Here is a 19,706-nt window from a genome sequence, read left to right on the forward strand (position 1 = left end):
AGACCTGTTTGTGTTCCCTCTCTCTGTGTGTCTCTCTTTGCCAAATAAATAAAAAATCTTTTTAAAAAAGACATTTTAATTTTGACAAAACATTTGTAAGATTCTAACAAATTAACTGTCTTACTTAGATTTTCTGGAAAACACTGAATAAAATAATAGTAGATTTATGGAAATATGAGTTGCTATGTCACAAGAACTTGTGAAGGATTGTTCATTTGAGTCATTTAAAATTGAACTGAACTCTGGACGAAAAGAGTACAATATAGCATCAGTGGGAAAGAGGCACAAATGAGACATGCTGATCTGACTCATTCTTCTAGAACTGGGGTAACACTTCACCCTAAGCTGGGTTTACCAAGGCATTTTTTGCTTATGGCATTTATAAGATTATAGAAAGCCTAAAATGAAAGGAGCTCCAAAGTAAGTGATCATATTGGTAGAGAGAAAATATAACTCTTTTCCCTAAGAGAAAACTGCTTATGAAGCTTTAGTATTAGGTGCAGAAAACCCAGAATTGCTGAACATTGGAGACAAGTTCAAAGCAGCTTTCATGTTAAAGTAGATTAATTAAGGCAGCCACTATAGCATAGTGTAATTAGAAGGGCTGACTTACTTTGGGTTTTTAAAAAACATATATCTGTGTATCTAAGAAGCTCTATTTATGTTATACTGGTGTCCTCTGAGAAGGGTGGAACTTTAAGCTAAGCAGAGCATGGTAATAGAGAATAGCTGGCAATAGAGAGGAAGGCCTGAGGGAAGTGCTTTTCTGGGGCAAGTAGCTTTGATAAAGAGCATGATGCAAGACAAAGTTGCTGGCAAGTGATATCATAGTTTGGGCCCCAAGCAATGCAACCACAGAGGATCCTGAGAAGGTAGAGTTCAAGAGACCATGAAAGGTGAGATACACATCTAAAATGCAACACCTCTCCCACTCACACACTTATTTATTTATTTATTTATTTATTATGTTATGTACATTAGGAGAAGGAAGGGAAAAATGAAGGGGGTGTGGATCGGAGTGGTAGATGAACCATGAGAGACTATGGACTCTGGGAAATAAAATGCAACACTTTGGGGCACTTGAATGGCTCAGTCAGTTGAGCATCTGAATCTTGATCTCGGCTCAATTTTTGATCTCACAGTTGTGAGTTCAAGTCCTGAGTTTGGCTCTGCACTGGGTATGGTGTCTCTTACTTAAAAAAATAAAAAATATATTAAAAAATTAAATACAACACTTTTGAGAGTGAAAGAGGGTGCTATTTATAATCTTACCAGGACAATAGACACAAAATGGGACTGTTTCTCTAGAACTTGGGGTTGTTTCCCTGACTACCAAGTGAAGGAGGATGCTGGGTGTACTGTGAGAGATTATGATAGTTGAAAGAAAATTAGGCAAACCTTAGTTCACTGGGTTGGTTGGAAGTGTAGTGATTATACCTCCTAAATTATCTTGACCAGTTTCAAAACTTGAAGGCTTTTTTCTTTTTAAGATTTTATTTATTTATTTGAGAGAGAGAAAGATCAGGAGCATGAGTGGGAGGTAGGGGGGAGGGACAGAAGGAGAGGGAAGAGCAGACTCTAGGCGGGGCTCAATCCTAGCACCCAGAGATCATGACCTGAGCTGAAGGCAGATGCTTAACCAACTGAGTCACCCAGGTGCCCCACTGATGTTTTAAATTTTTAAATCAACATAATTATCAGGTACCTCTTGATCAAACAATGTGTGAGAGACTGGACTGCACGAGGGTCAGCATGGTCTCAGTACACACACAGACCTCAAAGGGAAGAATGGTTCTAATATTTTCTAGCTGTGTGATCTATCCCAATCTGTTTCCCTGTGTGTAAAATAGGGACAAAAATAACTACTCTTTCAGCTGTTGTAATGATTGAATTAGATGATATACACAAGTATGTGCCATGGCACTTGGCATGCACTCGATGACTCTAACAGTTCCCATGCTTCATAATTTTTTTTTAATTGAAGTATGGTTGACAAATAATGTTACATTAGTTTCAGGTGTACAACATAGAGACTAAATGACTTTCGACATGATGCTCCATTCTTCACAAGTGTATCTACAGTCTGCCACCACACTATGCTGTTAAAATACCACTGGCCATATTCTTCATGGTGTATCTTTCATTCCCCTGTGCAATCTTTTAAACCGAAACAAGACACAAAAATATTTTATTAGTCTCTTTGTCCTAATGATTCACTTATCCAGTAGATATTTATTAAGCCCCGGTACATGAGAGATACACAACAGAACCATCCTGGCCTCAAATTCACAGAGATTTCAGAGTAAGATGAAGAGCAAGGAAACAGGATATCAACAAGGAAACATTCAAAGGTAAAATTTCTACTGGGATTTCCCTTACCTATCCGGTACCTGTGAGTGTAGGATTTGACTGAGTATTGTTCAATGAATTAAATGAGATAATGTGAGGAAGATTCTTTGCCATAAGGTGAACTAGAAATGAATAATAATAAAAATAATAAATTGGATCTTAAAAATTCAAGTGTTAGATAACACATTTTTATCACTAAAAATTGCCACAACATAACTTCTGAACCAAAATATAGCCATTAATTGACTTCATTCAAGGAGACAGACTACAAGCTCCATTTCTACTTTGTTCCTATTGAATACCAAGCGACTAATGCCATGTTCAAAACATATTATATGCTTAATAAATTATTGTTGAAGAATTAATAAATGAATTTCCCAAGCTGGAAGAAAACTTCTTGTTTTAGAACCAAACAACTTAGTCCACGTAACAAACTACTGACCAATAAGCAGAGCAAAAGATTTAATTAGGAAGATATCCTAGTAGTCAGAGGCTATAATATTTCCTCAAAGGATGTGTCATAATATTTAGTTGTATGGATATTTAGTTTAGACATGGATAGATGGGATGATCGATAATTTAGAACTATAAACCACTGCTCTAATATGTATCATCTATTTGTTAGCTTAAATATGAATATGATTCCTCCGATTTCTTTCTACATCCAGGTCAACTATTTAGTGATATTACACTTATCAGAGAAACAAAAAAGTCTGTTTTTCATATTTGGATCATTGTACTTACCCACTGCATCCAGTTGTGTCTATAATATATTGCCCTTCAGGCCTCTCCTGCATGTAGAATTCTCTGGACAGTGATTAGAATATATCTGGTCCTGTGATGGAAGTAATCACAAGTTCTGTGGTGGACCCCACTGTGTACCCTCACCTCACTTCAATATGGAGGGTTTCAACTAACTTCAAAGACCATTCCATGTGTAGAAACACTGATGAAGTGGAACAAAATCTTAGTGTATGTTTGAAGTTTGTAGGAATATTAATGAGAAGAGGTCATGATTATTACTATGTTAAAATGGGGGGGCAGGAATAAAGTCAGTGTCTTACTGTTGTCATATATTTTTCTTCATTATCTATCGCAGACAAATCCACCCAAGATATACAAGGGCAAATAAATGCAAGTCAGTAAGTATCTTCTAGATTTATTTATGTTGAAAAACACCATATGTTTGATAACCACTCTTTAATTAGGGTGATAAGTTTGTAACTCTCCTGGGTCACCTCCCTTCTAATGTCACCTAAGCCTTCTGTGGAGGAAGTATAGAGAGCAATGTAAGATCTCCAAGAGCCTGTGATAAATTGAGAACACAGACATCACCCAACAGGACCTCAACGTAGCAAATGATGGCCAAGAGAACATATATATTGGACACACTTGTTGACCCTATAAACTCTTTGGAACTACTAATAGCACAAAACGGCCTATCCATTTTTTAGCAAAAAGAGGATGGATATGAATAATGGCATGAGTAAAACAATTTCTTACATCAAAGTGCTCTGAAATGGTTCAGAGAAGAGAGATCAGCACGAGCCTTTGGAGCGAGCCCACAGGGCACAGTGATAATGTGCATAGAAAAGCATTCAGAACTGGGAAGAAAGTAGGAAGATCTGTGGTCCACTCACAGGGTCTATTGCTTCCTACTCTGTGCTCCTAGACAGGTTATTTAACCCCTCTGAGTATTACATAATTTAGTTTCAGAGAAAGAATATAAATGAAAATGCATTGGAAACAATATAAATATTATGTCAACCAAGAATTTTGTCCCTTAAGAGCTACCCATAAGTTTTCTCACAGATGTATAATTTTATCCTACATAGTTAAATCTTATTTAAATTTATTTACTTATTTATCATTTAAAGAGTTAGAAAGAAAATCAAGGGCGTAACTTAAACTTCTATTAGCATGATTGTTAGCAAAAGTGTTTAATTTGAAATTTTGTGAGATTAAGCTCTGCTTTTTGGAATTAAATTTGCCAGGAAGAAAACACACAACTGAAACTTACATTAACATGATAACAGATGTTTAGAATAAAAATGGAACTTAGATGATAAAGAAAGAAAAATGATGAGAAATAAAAAGAAACCAGGGGCACCTGGGTGGCTCAGTGGGTTAAAGCCTCTGCCTTCAGCTCGGGTCATGGTCTCAGGGTCCTGGGATGGAGGCCCATGTTGGGCTTTCTGCTCAGTGGGGAGCCTGCTTCCCTTCCTGTCTCTCTGCCTGCTTCTCTGCCTACTTGTGATCTCTGTCAAATAAATAAAAAAATCTTTAAAAAAATAAAAAGAAACCAAATAATCATCGACTATGTGCAAGGTGATGAAGTAAAAAAGATTCGGGTTCAAATCCTCTTCTGCCATTCTTATTTAGGCAAGTCAATATAAACCTTCTAGCCTTAGTTTCTATCTTTGTAAGAATTCAATCAGATGTTACATGAGAAGTGCTTAGTACAGTAGCTATTACATAGTAAACATTCTGTAAAAAAATGTGCTGTTATTATCATAATTCTTACTGTTAGCCTGTGCAGTAAGTGTTCAATGAGTATTGACTATGATGATTACTATGATGATGTAATATAGTAAGATCTTCAGAAAAATAAAATTGAATAATGCTGTTACCAAAATGGCAAGCTGACCTAGCAGAAAGAAAAGAATTAAAAGATCAAATAATAGGAGCATGTTGAGTAGAAGGCAGAAAAGAAAACAATAGGAAAATTCTGAAAGTAGATTGGGTACCAATCAGTTTAGATGAAGCAAGAACTTTCAAAAATGTCTGTAGTTAAGCCTTTCAAAATTTTGTGAAATTTATTTTTTATGAAAATAAGATCTTAAATTACCATTAATATAAAAAATCTTTCCATTCAGCATTTTTATTTTATAAAATGCTTTTATGCATTATCTCTTAGAAAAAAATGATTAATTCATGTTCATTAACATGGAATATAATATTTGTATGTACAAAAATAAATATAAAGCGATTTTTATATGCCAAACATTTATTATAATATCCTGATTTTCTCCAAGTTATATTGTATTTCAATCAATTTATATTCATATCTTAGAAGTGGGCATGGAATAAAATTATTGTTTGTTAAATTTTTTGTCACAAAATATAAAGGCCTTTGAGGTGGGTTTTTTTTTGTTTGTTTTTTTTTTTTTGGATGACCTCTAAGTCTCTGACTTGGGTAAAATTCAGAGAATTCAGAAGTAGTCTTTTAGTTTCTAGATGATAGAATACACTACTGTCTCCCTCCTTATACAAAACTCAAGATATGATAGAGAACATTTCTCAAGTGATTACATAGTCAAAAAAAAAAAAGAGAGAGAGAGAGAGAGAGAGCAAGAGAGATAAATCTTAGAGAACTGGGAATGATGATTTAGAAGACTATAGACCAAGTCCCTGCTATAGAATGGCAACATCAAGGGAAATTTGACCTGAGCATGACAGAAGAAGAGAGAAAAAGAGGCTGAAGAACAATTTTAAAAGAATGAATTGGAGAACCACCACGGTATGAGCCAAGCCATTTTGCCCCTAAATGTACTGACAACCCTGTAGACTGAGAAGCTGCAATGGGAATATCTACCTTCCAGTGGTCAAGGTGCATAAGGCAAGTTGCAGAGCAGTGACCTGGAGGCTGATAACACTATGAAGGAACAGCTTCAGTTTAGCACAGAAAAACACCTGCAAAGGCTCTTCATTATGCAGCATATCTCTCATCAGTTCCTCTCTTTTATTAAAAAATAGCAAAGAACCAAACTCTGGCAAGTAGTTTCTTTTACTACTCCTAGACAGGCTGGTTAAGGAGAGGGAGCTGACCGTGTAGTAGAAAATTTCAGTCACAAAGTTGAGAAGTCAAGAATAAACATATGCTTTTCACTGATTTCAGGGAGAAAGCCATTTTTAATGTGTATGTGGTATATCATTTATGATCAATACCATCAAAGAAAGAAACAAGCAGGAGAATTTACACCTCAGTTAATGGAGGGTCCAAAATTGGACTTTAAATAAATATAGGTAATATTTGGGGGTAGGAAAAGGTAGATATTACCTTGATCCAAGAAAGAAGAATTAGCAGTCACAAAAATAAAAAATGTAATTGCTAAATTTGTAATTTAAAAACATGATAGACCAGATGAATAGCATCATGGATATATATGAATAACAAATTGCCAACTAGAATATCGAGTTGAAGAAGAAAAATAAATCAAGAAGCAATGTTAATCAAATAAATTATTTGAGCTAAGTATTTTCTAAATAAGAATTGATAGCATAAAAAGGGAAAATCAACAAGGTTTGAAAAAGGGAGTAGAAAATAACAGAAAAAGATAAACATTTTGGGAATGTTTAAACTAATTTACTGTCTCATGGCTCTGGAGGCCTGAAGTCCATAATCAAAGTGACTGCAGGGCCATGCCTCCCTTGAAATCTGGAGGGGAGAATCTTTTCTTGTCTCTTCCTAACTTCTGATGGTTGGCCAAAAATCATTGACATTCTATGACTTGCAACTGCAGTGCTTTAATTTTTATCTGTCATCACACAGAGCCCCAGGTGTCTATTTCCTCTTCTCACAAGGACATCAGTTATAGCTTGGATTAAGGGCTCTCTCTATTCCAGTGTGATCTCATCTTAAGTATTTACACCTACAATGACCCTATTTCCAAATAAGTTTATATTCTAAGGTACTGGAATTAGGAGTTAACACATCTTGTTTTGGAACACAATTTAATCCATAACATACATATACCATGTTCATGGAATGGAAGAGTCAATATGTTCAGATCAATTTTCCCTAAATTGTTCTATAGATCTAATGCAATCCCCATAAAAATTGAAGTAGCCTTTTTTTTTTAAAAGAAAGTGAAAACTTCAAACTAATATAGAGATGCAAAGGAACTAGAATTTACAAACAACATTGAAAAAGAATAGTCAGAAGACCTATACTGCATGGTTTCAAAACCTAGGATAAAGCTGCAGTAATCAAGACACTGTGTTATTGGTGAACAGACAGACAAGTAGACTAATAGAAGAGAATAGAGAACAGAGAAAAGTATCTAACAAGTTTTAGGTGAAATTATTTTTACAAGGCTACCAAAGCAAGTCAATGAAAAAAAGGCAAATTTCAATAAATGGTACTGAAATACCTAAATATTTACGTGGAAAGGTAACTTAATCCTTTTCCTCATACCATACATAAAATTAATTCTAAAAGGATCACATACTTAAATGTAAGAGCTAGAACTGTAACGGCCTTGGGAATCAGTGAAAATTTCTTAAAAAGAATACAGAAAGCATTACATATATAAGATATTACTTTCACGGTCTTGGGAATCTGAAAATTTCTTAAAAAGAATATAGAAAATACTAAATATATAAGATATAATTGTTAAATTTAAGTTCATCAAAATTTAAAGCTTTTGGTTATTAGAAGAAACCACAAATACCATGGAGTGGGAGAAAATATTTGCAGCATGTATCTGACAGAAGACCTGCAGCCAGAATATATAAAGAACTAAACTTGACAATAAAAAGCAAAACATAAACAAAAAAACAAAAAACAAAAAAGCCATTTTTTTAAAAAATGGGAAAATTTTTTTTTTATTTATGTATTTATTTATTTTTTTTATTTGAGTATAGTTGACACACAACATTACATTACTTTCAGGCATACAACATCATGGTTCTACAAGTTTAAACATTATGCTACACTTACCACAGGTGTAGCTAACATCTGTCATCATACAACACTGTTACAATATCATTGCCCTTATTATTTATATTGTGCCTTTTATTCCCATAACTTATTCATTCCATAACTGGGAGTCTGTATATCTGCCATTTCCCTTCATCCCTAATAAAGTCTTTTTATAAAAGAAAAAAAGAGCAAAAGAGAAACACTGACAAAAAAAAGTACACAAATACCTAATAAGTTTATGAAAATGGAATCTACATCATTACTTGTCAGAAAACTAAATTCAAATGACAAGATAGCATTTTACATCAAGTTATAACAAGTTGAGAAAGACGGGCAATACTAAATTTTACTGAATATGCAGACCATCTGGAACTCTTATATATTGCTGGTTTGGGGGTAACATATTAAAACTGCTTTGTAAAACTGTTTGCCAGTTTCTTGAGCAGTGAAACATATCTCTATCCTATGACCCAACATTCCACTCCTATTTGTTTATCAAGAAAAATGAAGGGATGCTTGGGTGGCTCAGTCAATCATCTACCTTCAGCTCCTGACATGAGCTCGGGGTCCTCGGATCCAGCCCCACACTGGGCTCCTGCTGAATGAGGAGCCTGCTTCCCCCTCTCCCTTTGTCTCTACCCCTGGCTTGTGCTCTCATTCTCTCTCAAATAAACAAAAAGTCTTTTTAAAAAAGAAAGAAAAATGAAAACATATGTTCACAGAAACCTTCTAAATAAATTTCATACCTGCTTTATTCATAACTGAAAAACTGCATGCCCAGGTGTCTATCAACAGGAGAATTAATAAACTGTGGAATGTTCATATTATGGCCTATTACTTAGCAACAAAAAGAATGAACTACTGAGTATTCAATAAATATTAAATCTCAAAACACAAAATACTGAGTAAAAGAAGCCAGGCACAAAAAGTATACGTGGTGTATGATTCTGTTTACATGAAGTTCTAAAATAGGTAATAGAGAACAATTGATGATGATAAAAACCAGAACCATGGTTGCTTCTGCAAGGGAGATTGAGAGAGGCACAATGGAACTTTCTGAAATGATAGAACCATTCTATCATTGGTCTTGATAGGATATAGGTTACCTTTGTATGTGTCAAATTTGATCCAACGCCTCAGTTCTATACACTATACTGTAGATAAACTATACTCTAGTTTAAAAAAAATAATAAAGTAGGGCTGGAAAAAATAACATAAAATGATTCTGATATTAAGAGAGATCATTGGTGACCTTAGGCAGAATAGTTTCTGGAACACATTAACAAAGCATTCTTTCCTAGACTGTGGCTTAAGTGAAAGCTGAGAATACAAAGAGCCCTGAGATAACAGGATGGATATTGTTCAAATGCTGATGGGCAGGAGAGATCAGGAGATTCCTTGGCATGAGATTTTGCCAAATGTGTCAAACAGCAGCATGGTATGGAATTGGAAGAGGGTGTCATTCCCTCCAAAATTAACTACCCGTTGAACAATTTTGATCTGGAGGAGGATTTATCGGCAGATGAAATACACATACTTTGAAAGGAATTCCAGGAGTTTATAAAAGAAGTAGCTTTCCCTTCTCTTTGTTTTCCTTTCTTGTCTCCATCAATTCCCAAATCCTATCCACCACTTCCGTTATGTCATGATCAGTCTTAGAGCTCTACGTGGAGCAGGGCGGTAAAGAGTCAGGTTAGATATTCTGATGGGGGAGAGGAATGCTACAGGACAGAAGTCACACACTGAGAAATGGAGTAAGGAGAGGAAATTATGACAACAACAGGTCATAGCTTGAGATTTTCCCTTTCTTCCCCTTCTCCTTTTCTACAGTTATTTCCCATACGATTCCATTGTTATTATTCAAGTACTTTTTAAACCTTTGCAAGCTCTCTCTCTCTCTCTCTCTCACCCTTTCTCCCCTTCTGTTTCCCCTTACCCTCATAACTCCTTCTTTCTTTACTATCTGTAAACAACAATAATTATACATATGTGTGTTAATAGACAGCAGAGAGAAGCATCAATATTTTTTTAAATCTTTAGGAAAAATCTTATAATTATTTAGTCATCTTTTCATAATTTTGTTCTTAATTTACATTGTGTATATATCTATGGTATCATGATCAGGATTTGTACTTACCACCATATTGTGAGTTTCCTGGGAGCGGGAACTCTGCTTCATCCCCTAATTCATTCCTCTATGCCCAGCACCTCACTCATCCTTGAGTGGTGTTCCTAAAGTGGACAATGCAAGAGTTCAAAGAAAGCTATATTCAAAAGAAGAAAAGAATGATATCTGTAGCCTCTATGGAAGTGGTGCAAATTAAAATGACGGTGAAATAGCACTAATATATCCCTAGCTATATTACTAGATAGGTTAGATACCTCTAATATACCTATTAGAGGTGCTAAAAGGAAAAATACTGATGGTACCTAGAGCTCACAAGGGGAGTATGGAACTCTCAGACAATGCTGGTGGGAAAGTATAACATATAGCCATTTTGGAAGACAATTTGGCAGTTTCTCATAAATTTAAACATACATTTCTCATGTCATTCTGCAACCCAACTCCTGCATATTTACTTAAAAGAAATGACAATTTGTATTCAAACAAAAACCTATACATGGATATTTATGGCAGCTCTATTCATAATAGCTAAAATGTGGAAATGACTCAAATGTCCTTCATAAGTGGTTTGTCCAGACAATAGAAGACTATTCAGCAATAAAAAAGCAAATCAGTGATACAAGCAAAAACCTGAGTGACTCTCAAAGCAACTTCTGAGTGAAAGAACCTGTCCCAGAGGAGTACATACTACATAATTCCATTTGTGTGACACTCTCAAAGGGACAAAATTACATGACAGAGAATAGATCAGTGGCAGTCAGGGGTTGGGTGAGGAGGAGGGTGTGACTACAAAAACGTAGCATGATGAGGATTTGGGGGTCATGGACCTTCTCTGGATCCTGTTTTGTTGATATTTACACAATCCATCCATGTGTTAAAATCCATAGAAATTAAAACCAAAAATAAAGGTCAATTTTGCTGTATGTTAATGTCAAAATAATATTAAAATAATAGTATATAATATATAATATTATAAATAATAAGTCAAAAACACTGAAGGCATGTAAAGCTTTAGTAACTAAAACTGGAACTATAAGCTAAACCAGACTTCAAACCCTGAGGAACTGCTCTCTACAGGAAGGTCACATCGCATCTCTTCCGCTCACAGCAAACCTAGAAATGTGTCCTGATGTGTAATCTGAAAGTTTCCACTGTATCTGGATGTTAGTGTCTGTGAGTAGACAGTTCGGGAATGAGCACCAATTCTTATACACTTGTCATGCCCCCCATAAAGCCTAATCAAAAAGAGGACCGGCATTACCCTAGGTGGTGATCTGTGCAGGTCATATTACTCACAGGGATTTGTTCGCTTTCTTCCGATGTATCTAGAGTCTAGCTTGCAATGTCTGTGTGAATTCAGGTGTTTTTTTTTGTTTTTTGTTTTTTGTTTTTGTGAGCTGTGTGTGCCTGAGCCTGTGTGGTGTCTGTGGTGTGTAAGCATGCTCCAAATGACTAGAAATGACTAGACACATTCATCATGCTGCACCTATAACTGCTTTGGGACATTTTTAAAGAGCCAGGACCTGAAGTGTCCAAGCTGCCCTTGCTTTCGCCTGCTGTAGGAAGTCACTATTCCTCCTTATCCACACTCTGCCAGTGAGGATAAACTGTTGTACTCCAAATTCAGAAACCAAGGATGTTCTTCTGGGGACAGTGTACTGTGGGAGCGCTAGATAAAGGGAGAGGAATGAGTCATCAGACAACAATATCCTGTTGGGAGAGGTGTGGATGTGCCCTTAAAAAGAGTGGCGGGGGAGGGGGGAAACACACCTGGGTGGCTCAGTGGGTTAAAGCCTCTGCCTTCAGCTCAGGTCATGATCCCAAAGTCTCTGGATCAAGCCCTGCATCAGGCTCTCTGCTCAGCGGGGAGCCTGCTTCCTTCCCCATCTCTCTGCCTTCCTCTCTGCCTACTTGTGATCTCTGTCTGTCAAATAAATAAATAACATCTTTAAAAAAAAAAAAAAAAAAGAAGAGGGGTCCAGGGACATCTAGGGCAAGTCCAAAGGACAGTCGCTGGGAACCACGGTCTGTCTACAAGGGCATGCTTGAGAGAGGGTTAATTTTGACATGTGTTCTCTTCTCTTGGAAAAGAGCTACCAGGCAGCTTAGAAACCACGTAGCTCTGTGTTTACAACCAGTGTCTTTTTTCCCTTAGTGGACTTCAGCCCTTCACTGAAGTCTGGGATGCTTCCCTACCCCCACATTAGCGGTGTGTGGTATGGGGAAACGCACAACAGTGAGCAGGAAGAGAATATGTGCACAGCTGCACACGTGCACCAAGGCCACGAAGAGAAGGAGCGCAGCATGGCGGGTGGCCCGTGGTCACGCGGTAAGTGGCCGTCGTCAGCAGAGCCAGAAGCACAGACAGCTGTCAACGGCTGCCTCCAGGAGTAGACTCGAGACAGGACTCTCTCATTTTCTAAAATTGCAGAGCCGCATTTCTCTAGAGGGTGTCCATAGACCCAGGCACTTATATTTTAAGTGCAGATTCCCAGGCCCCACTTTAGACATGCTGTATCAGAACATCTGGGGGTGGAACCGAGAAATCTTCATTTTAGAAAGACAGCTCTCAGGGAGTTCTCGTGCCGCATAAATTCTGAGATTTTTGTCCTCAAGGTGAAAGTGAGGGTGGGCACCTCTTCCCCATTCTCTTCTTCCTTCTTCTTTCTCTTTTTCCTCTTCTGTTTCCCCTTTCCTCTTTCCTCCTTCTCTTCCCCACCTTCCTTTTTCTCCCCCTCCTCATTTTTAGCACAATTATTATTACCATCGTTACCTTTACCACAGGAATGAGAGGGTGGGGATTTTTCTACAACAGGCTAATTTGCTTATAAGCCGAAGACTCAAAAAGAACTATGAAAAGTGGTATTACCTAGGTCTCCCCCTTTACCCTAATTAGGAATGAAAAGTTGCTGTATTGAGTGCCCCCCAAAGCGAATCCCATTTCCGTAATTAGGGATGCTGCCATGGTGGAAGAATTATTTTATACAAAGTCTTAGAGGAAATCTTTTGTCAGATGAAGAAGTGCCACCTGAATTATGTGAACCCAGTAAATGTATCTGTCAGCAAGAAGAACAGCAAAAATTCCGTTTACATGTATTTTTATGTGCATTTTCAAAAATTGAGTCTTGTGCCCAAAATATATTGTCATAACACATAAATATTTCACAATCTGGAATACTTCCCCAATATTTTTGATTGGTGATACTGCCTTTTCTTTAACATTGTAAGACCCATCTTCATTCTTCTCTGAGTGACCCCGCTTATAAACTTGAGCAGTATTCAGGATAGTTCTACTCCATTTTCAAGTCTAATGTTTTATACTTTTTCATGGTTAAAATATACGCTTGGTCTTGACAGGGAAAAAAGTAATAAAAATATGAAAGAGTTGAACTCGGACAGGGAGGAAAAATGCATCTCTTCTAAATGTGCAGGAGTTCCTTAAGCCAAGTTCAAAGTTGCTCATTATGATATACTTTATCAGTAAGAACATGATTCAGCCGTTGTGTTTAGTTCTCTTAGAAACCTCGTGCCTTAGAGAAAACTTTTCAAAATCACTTTGAGAGACATTCCTTTTGCTTTAAAATAATATCTTTATAGGTTTAAAATCTATTGGGTTAGAGAATATTACATTTGTTTTATTTTTAAAATTACATCTGGACTTTGCATAACTTTGACATATTTATTGACTGTCTTCTATGTGTTCCACAAAATATACTTAGTGAACAAATGATTTTTTTAAAAAAAAACACCTGCATATATTGCATGCCAGGCACTTGAAAACTCTTTATCATTACATCCTAAAATTCTATTTATTCCCATTTTACAGATAGAAATACTGACAGTCAAAGAAGTTAAAAAATTTGCCCAGGCTCCCATACCCAGTATGTGAAGCAACTGAGTTTTAAGCTCAGATCTGCGTGACCCCAAAGCCTTAACACCCTTAATCCAAATTTGTCCAACTGCAAAGCCTGTGCGTTTTAGGGCCTGTCTGATTTTGCGATTACTCCCAGCCCTTGTATGCTACGATTTTATTAAGCTCATGGCATATTTTGAACTTCCGTTTTTTTCCTAATAAATTCCTGACATCAGCTTGTTGTCTTTGACTTATCTCTTTCTCTGAAATAAAAATAAATGAAAAATAATCAGTTAATTGAAGGTTCCAGACTCATTAATCTATTTTTTTTTTTTTAGTATACTAAATAATAAAATAATTCACATGGACTCGGGGTAGAGAGTGGGGAAAAACAGAAACAAATAAAATTTGTTTAAACACCAGTTGCTTTTATTTCAACCCAGTGATTTTGGATTTTAAACCACAGGATAGCTTTTTTGTCTGTTTAGACTTTTCTTGCTCTTATTTGTTTTTTTTTTTTTTTTTTTCAAAATTTTTATCCTATTGCTTTTTGTTTTGCTTTATGTTTCTTGTTTTATAAAACATAGGACTGATTAGTTCTTCTAGAGGTAGGCTTTTACCATAAGACTATGTGAAAATAATTAACTTATTGTCATTTTTTAATTGGTTTTTACATCTGTTCAGGCCTTTAGATTGTAAGGTTTAGGAGCTCTAAAAAGTTACTTATTTTTGCATGAAGGATGAATTCTTGCAATAGGAAAAAGAATGTATCCCGTTGAGATAAGGAATATAGGAAAGAGAGAGGTTCTGGGGAAAGCTCAGACTCAATCAGTAAGCTGCTCCAAGATGGTAAACAACTTCAAAATGGTGTCAGCAAACCAGGTTGTTCCTGGTTGAGGCCATTTAACATTTCTTTTTAACTAGGAAAGTCTAGTTATCCCAAAAATATGTCTCAATAGATCTATGAAAGTCACAGTTTCATAATTTTTTTTTGAAAAAACAATGTGTTCTGGTGTTCATTTCTTTTTTTACTATCTGTGTTTATGTCTCATTAGGCCATACAGGAAATCCGCTACTTGTTTATATTGCTGTGCCTTGGGAAAAGACAAAGAGACAACATTTTTTTCTGAAGCTATTTCACATTTTTCAGCCTCTTATTATAACTCTCCCAAAATTATCTTTGCAAAGATTTTTTTTAAAGTTCTGTCACTTCAAAAGAGTAGTCATTGACTCAATTTGAATCTCTTGTTAAAAATTGAATGGAAGGAACCAGACCCATATTGGAGAGTTTCACTTAATTTTGTAATAATTTTGGAAAATATTTTCCCTCTACACTTTATTCAGGAGAAAACCTACAGCTGGATCTCAGCAGAAATAAAGTAAAAGCAAGAACAAATAACTTTTGTGATTAATTAGATGCTTATTAAGCATCTTTCATCTAAGGCATTGCTCTTCTCTTTCTGTTGTGCAGACTTCTCTTTTTTTCTTGCTCCTTGAAAACTACCACTTCCTGTCTCCTCCCTAATTGCCTCTACTTGGCTGTAGTCATGTTAGACTTTCACCAAACATAATACACAACTGTATTCAGCATATGTATGCGTGTTTTTATGTGTTTCTGAAATTGCACCTTTTTTCAATTTTTCTTTATTTACTTTTGCATTTGACCCCCTTTAATGTATTTTAAACTTGATGAAGAGAGAAACTTCGTCTTTTCTTGACCTTAAAAACTTGTCTGCATATGGTATTCTCTTCATCCATTACTGTTTGAATTAAAAAACAAAAAACAAAACCCTTCATATTCCTCAATTAACAGAAGTCAAGCAAGGAAAAGAATACCCAACTTATCACAAAAGACTTTATAGTCACCTTAATCACTTGATTGAATTCTAATTTTTTATCATGTTCAGTGTTAGGGTAGTCTTCCAAGTGAGAAGTTATAGGTCCATGTTATTTAGAGCAAATATAAAATTAAAATATAGAATTCCATTAGAAATCCATAAGAATTCTGATTTCACACACACACACACACACACACACACACAATGTGTAGTCAGTCATGGAAGCTTATGTAATATAAATCCTGCTAAAACTTTGCTAGTTTGTTCATTCCAAGATGGATAATGTGTTAGCAATATAATAGAGGGATTTTGTGCCATGTAAACCAAGAATTCAGAATGCAAACCATTGCACCCACAAGATAGGTTTGTTTTATCTGAGCTTGGAAGAAAAGGACCTATGAAAACAAACCAATTTGCTTCCAATCCAAATTATCAACTGGAGATATTCTTCAACAAATACCAGAAACAGATGTGAATGCCTTTTCTCCATGACTGCAAGCCAGTAAATGATTTCTTGCCATTTTATCCCTTTATGATAAAACCTCAACCTCCCATCCACACCAGGAGAGGAAAAACCCCAGAAGAAACTTAATACTATTTGGCTCAATTTTTTTTTTCATCTTCCCTGTAGATACTGGATGTGTTACCAGGTCTCCCAACTGTGGATTCTATACCAACAGTGTTTTTAGGATATTTCCTCATTAGAAGATATTTTCTTCAATCTTCAAAAGGAACTTGCTTTCTGAGTTTTGGAGAGATGACATTAAGCATCTTTCCACTTTTAAAAGGGAGTGGGCTCCTGTAGGAATGATTAGATGTTTCAAAATGACCGAATTTTCTTGTGAGAATGATTTATTGTTCTGGAGTTTGTATTTTCCAAGAGAAGCTAGTGTACTAGCTTTTGAACCTTTGGAAGTATGAGTTCAAATTTGGCCCATAGTAAGCAACGAGCAACAACTTTTGGCCTGGTCTCAAACTATTCTCCGGGTTTCTACATCATCATACCCCACACACAACTCAACACCATTAACACAACTGAAAACATCTGCTGGACAAAGATTCCAGATTTGGGAAGAAAGGATAGCCAAATACTCCTAATACCCCACTATCAGAAAACCAAAACTTACCACTGATGCTCAAAGGCGAAGTCAGGAACCTATTTGAGATTTACATAGATTATAGGAACCTGGCCAAAGGGTTCTAAAATTCTTTATACAAACCTGGATTTTTTTTTTTTAATGGCAACATTCACTTATGCTTACAACCATTTGACCACTTGGGTGGGCCCTCTGTGAAGCTAAATTTGTGAAGCTATATCTCCTCAAAAAGCACATAGGTGGTAGGTTTCAAATTGGTGTGATTTGGTCCTTGTGGACATACACATAACCACAGATATTCTGGAATGTGGAAAAGAGTTGTGTTTGAAAACACCAGAGGACAGAATGATCACAGTTTAAAACTCCATGAACTCATTTCAACAAATTTCTTGTCTTGTTTTCAGAACCCATTTTTGCCTACATTTCCCATCCTTAAAAAAAAAACAAAAAAAACAAACAACAACAACAAAAAAAAAACCAGGAAAATCTTTGGGCACTTAAATATCAAACCTAATGTCATTTCCTGAGAGAGTATATTTTTGAAGTTCTACATTTGCCTTAAGTACGCAGTCAATTATCTTATGGCAGCCTATGAGAGCACCTCAACTCTCAGCTAAGCTGCTCATAGTTATGCCCATTCTATAGATTATTTCACTTTATATTGTCTTAAAATCCTATAACATATATATATTTCTAGTTCATGTGAAAGAAAACAATGGTCATCTTTCCTAAGAAATGTTCTTACTTGAATGCATAAGAACAAGTGTACATGGATATGTGTTTGGGACCAAGGGTAACGTAGAAGAGAGGAGAGTTTGAACTTGTCAAACAGTTTCACCTGAAGGAATATACCAAAAACACAACTATGTCAGGATATTGAACTGATGCACTGTTGTGTTTGAGGAACAAGCTGTGAGCAGAAGTGCAGAGGTCATAGTAAGAAATGGTGGAAAGATGCCTCATACCACACTTGAATGCCAAGTTCCTCCTGGTTAGGGTAACTGCAGAAGCCAACAGCCATACCTTCTTTTTCACAGATACAATTCAGTCAGAAGTCTGATCCAGAGCACAGAGAAAAAGTCATGCTGTATCAACATCTGCCCCTTGATGCAAACAAAGTAGGAAGAAACAGAGATATGGAGTAACTACAGCAATTTAGTCCATCAGAGGGTCTCTGGACAAATTCCCGCAGCACCCCAGCAAGCCCACGGATAACATTGAGCCAGGCCCCAAATTAACTGTTGCTGAGTCTTGAGATGTCAAAAGAAGGGCAAGGCAGGCAGGTGATCACAGACTCTAATCGAATGGGGCACATCCTGGCCTCTTGGCAAAACTCTAATCATAAAAATCAAGGAATTTTAGAGCCAAAGAGATAGGAATTATCTAGTCTTATCTTCTAACTTTTTACTCCAGGACACACAGTAGAGGATGGACAGAGCCAGCTGTAGAATCTGGTCCCCAACTTCCAGTTCAGTGCTATTTCCCTTGTGTTGTTGTGCTTGTGTGATTTAGTGGATACTGAATGGGTGAAGACAATGGCAGTCCTAGAGAAGCCAATGGCTAGTGCAGTGTTGGCCTGACATGGCCCTCCACCTTGAGGTTTCAAGTAAATGGAAGGCCCACAGCCCTAACTGTCTCATCTGCTTATTTCGGTTTCCTCTATGTGTTATTGGAATGTGCCTGTTTTCCAGAGCTTTAGGGAGCTGATAAAATCTGTAGTTTAAAAAAGAAAAATATATAGTGAATGTTGACTGAAGAAAAAGCCGTTTTACAAGAATGGCTTCTCAGAAATTAATCTGCTGGTTATGAGTTTTCTAAAAATCTTTAAATACTTTAAGTTGGGACCAAGTCATCTTCAAATTTTCAACACCTTGTTATAAAGTAATGATGTCATGTAACATTTCTCTGAGTACTCTATAATAATTCCTATTTATTTCACACTGGTGGTCAGAGCAACAATCAGTAGATGTATACCACCACCACCACCACCACCGCCGCCCCCCCCACATACAAGAAAAGTGAAAAGAAAGTTTGCTTTATCTGTTTCCTTGATTAGATAAATCACAGAATAACTGCGGAAGAATTTTTAAAGTTTTCCCTAGTCTATAATGACATTTTCACTAGAATGAGGCAAAGTAAAAAATGTAAGATAATGAGTTTTTGCAAAATGCTAAATTTTCCCTGATAGCCAGCATCTTGACTCCCAGACAGCAAAATGTCATTTCATCTAAGCAATGTAGAGAAGAGCAGATAGTGGATTTGTTTTTAATGTTACACTTGCCAAAATTGAATAATAATATTTCCATTTATTAGTAATTCCACTTAACTAATCTTCCATTTACTTATTAATAAGTGCAATAATAATAATTTTCCTGTCAATCTCATAGAGCTATTGTGAGGTTCAGTTAAAATAATGAATATAAGGATAATGTAAATGAATTTAAGTTTTTAATATATAGTTGCCAACTATTATTGTTATGACAACCAATTAACTGTGTACTATTAGGGGAAGAGGGAATGATGGAAGTGTTCTAGTTGAGATAAATAGACGTATATTCTAGGCTGTAGAATATATTTAACTCCACTGGTATTATAAATGCTGTTGGGAGGGGTGCATTTCAGTTAAAGTTCATCTGGAAAAACTTCACGGAGGCTATGCAATCTGAGAATGTTTTGGCTTTGTCTCTAGAGGGAGGAGGAGGTGTGCTTCTCCATTGAGCAGAAACTCAAGTGTAACGAC

The 19,706-nt window shown here is 36.2% G+C and overlaps 1 long non-coding RNA gene across 1 annotated transcript in view; it reads right to left on the bottom strand.

The window, feature by feature from the left end:
• LOC106006397 overlaps positions 1-19,706 on the bottom strand; it is a 155,801-nt gene that overhangs the window by 50,185 nt on the left and 85,910 nt on the right. The window contains exon 2 of the long non-coding RNA XR_001180423.2: positions 10,191-10,285. This is a non-coding gene — a long non-coding RNA (uncharacterized LOC106006397). The remainder of the gene's footprint in view (positions 1-10,190; positions 10,286-19,706) is intronic.

Source organism: Mustela putorius, unplaced genomic scaffold (genome assembly GCF_011764305.1).
Source record: "Mustela putorius furo isolate JIRA1106 unplaced genomic scaffold, ASM1176430v1.1 tig00000242_pilon_pilon_pilon, whole genome shotgun sequence".
Taxonomy (NCBI): Eukaryota; Metazoa; Chordata; class Mammalia; order Carnivora; family Mustelidae; genus Mustela; species Mustela putorius.